This window comes from Oncorhynchus clarkii, chromosome 10 (genome assembly GCF_045791955.1).
Source record: "Oncorhynchus clarkii lewisi isolate Uvic-CL-2024 chromosome 10, UVic_Ocla_1.0, whole genome shotgun sequence".
Taxonomy (NCBI): Eukaryota; Metazoa; Chordata; class Actinopteri; order Salmoniformes; family Salmonidae; genus Oncorhynchus; species Oncorhynchus clarkii.
Window position 1 is genome coordinate 70703637 of NC_092156.1, and position 2441 is coordinate 70706077.

The window sequence follows — 2441 nt, forward strand, 5'->3', positions numbered from 1 at the left end:
TGTGTGTTCGGTGTGTATGTGTGTGTCAGTGGTAGAGTCTTGCCTTGCCTTGCCTTGCTGGCAAAGCTAAAGTAATGAGAAAACCTCTCTCCTGGTGAGTCCCTCCACCACACAAAGGGCCTGGTCTTTCTTTCCCCCTTTTTTTCCCTTCTTCTCCTTCAGCCGCACACAATAGTGCACACTATGACTACGGCTGGCCCCAAGCAGCGGACTGGATCTGCACAGTGACAGGACATGGGTTCCGCTTCGCCGTCCAATCCCTTTAAACTGACTCTACAAGCTTTCTGAGCTTATCTGTCTGTCTGAGAAACAGAGGATTGGAGAGTAGGAGGGTGGCGCACTCCCCCCTTCCTTTAGTCAGACAGGAAGAGTGTGTGTGTGTGTGTGTGTGTGTGTGTGTGTCTCAAGGAAACTCATGCCGAGCTCTAGGGGGATTTTTCCCCCACCCCTCTCTCAGTCTTGACTTCCTGGTTCTTCTTTCGGTTTCATCAGTTTTTCTCAAGCTGTCATAGGTCGCAGGAGTTCCCCTATTGCCTCGTGGCTTCTTTACGACTCCTTGGAGACTTGCTTCTTCCACTCAGTCTCTCAAGACAGTTAGCTTCGTCTTCAGAGTACGCGAGTCGAGCCCTGCCCTCATTTCCAATGCTTCTTCTGGGTTTTGTTTTGGCATTCCTTGGCTGTAATGCAGGCTCATTTTTGGAGCAGGCGTAAGACAACACTAACCTTTGAAAGGATTCATACAGGCAGCAGCATCTTTTTCTTTATGTGTCTGCCAAGAGCCCCACCTCTTGTTGACATTGGCCACGTGGGCTAGTAGCGAGGGAGACGGCGGGAGAGGGAGACAGCGGGAGAGGGAGACGGCGGGAGAGGGAGACGGCGGGAGAGAGGGACGGACGGAGAGAGAGCGAGAGGGACGGAGAGACAGAGAGAGAAAGAGAGAGGGGAGAAAGAGAGAGGGGACGAGATAGGGAGAGATAAAGAGGGAGAGGGTGTGTGAGAGCGGGAATGTTTAAAAATACTAAATTCAGCTCTGTGAGGTATTTGAGAAACGAGGACGGACCTAGCATGGCTGTCAGGACGTTTAATTAGCTGCTACTGCACACCACCCAGCCAGGGGCTTTGTTTTGAGTTTCCCTGACAGTTATGTAGTAGTTGCCACTGTTTCCATGAGCTACTACGCCTACCCTCTGTCAGCATAATAACTGTGTTGGACTGTTGCCATCATGATATAACCCAGAAATTAGGAAGTCGGCAAACTTGTTTCTTGCATTAATGTAAAATCGCAGTTATAGGATTTCTTTTAGAACTATTCACTAGGTTTTGTGCTGAAATACTGTTGGTGAAGTGCTTGCAAATGGGATTCGTATGGATCTTTCCCCATTAGGCCTATTTGCTTCGTTGTTTTGCAAGAAGAAGAGGCAATGGCACTACATAAGACCTAGACCAGCCTACTTAGTCCATGACTAAGTGTATGTCTATGTCTGCTGATGATTAAACATTGTACACGTCTGTTACCACTGTAAGTGAAATCAATGCAACACTTAAAAAGAGCTGCAGTCAGTTTTAAAATAAATTAGTCCTAAATATTTCAAAAACTAAAAGCATTGTTTTGGGACAAATCATTCACTAAACCCTAAACCTCAACTAAATAATGTCTTAATTGAGCAAGTTGAGGAGACTAAACTTATTGGTGTCACCCTGGATTGTAAACTGTCATGGACAAAACATATTGATGCAACGGTAGCTAAGATGGGGAGAGGTCTGTTCGTAATAAAGTGCCGCTCTGCTTTCTTGACATCTCTATCAACAAGACAAGCAATACAGGCCCTAGTTTTGTCTCACCTGGACTACTGTCCATTAATGTGGACAAGTGTCACAAAGAGGAACATAGGCACATTACAATTGGCTCAGAACAGAGCAGCAATGCCCTTAGATGTACACGGAGAGCCAGCATTAATAATATGCATGTCAATCAGTGAAGGTTCCTCAAAGGAGAAAGGGGAGGACCACCCTCAGTGAATTTCTTTTTTTTTTTAAATAGTGAAACATTTTTAAAAAGTTATCATTTTTAGATAAAACTATACTAAATACAATCACGTCTCCAAATAATTGATTAAAACACACTGTTTTTCTATGAAGGTATACAGTAGCCTCAACAGCACTCTGCAGGGTAGCACCATTGTGTAGCCGGAGGACAGTTAGTTTCTGGGTACATTGACATCAATACAAAACCTAGGATGCTCCTGGTTCTCACCCCCTTCCATAGACTTACAAAGTAATTATGACAACTTCCAGAGGATGTCATCTAACCTATCAGAGCTCTTGTAGCATGCACTGACATGTTGTCCACCCAATCAAAGGATCAGAGAATGAATATAGTACTGAAAGCATAACCGACAATTCTGTTGAAAAAGTTCTTTAAACAGCACGAAATAGAACCG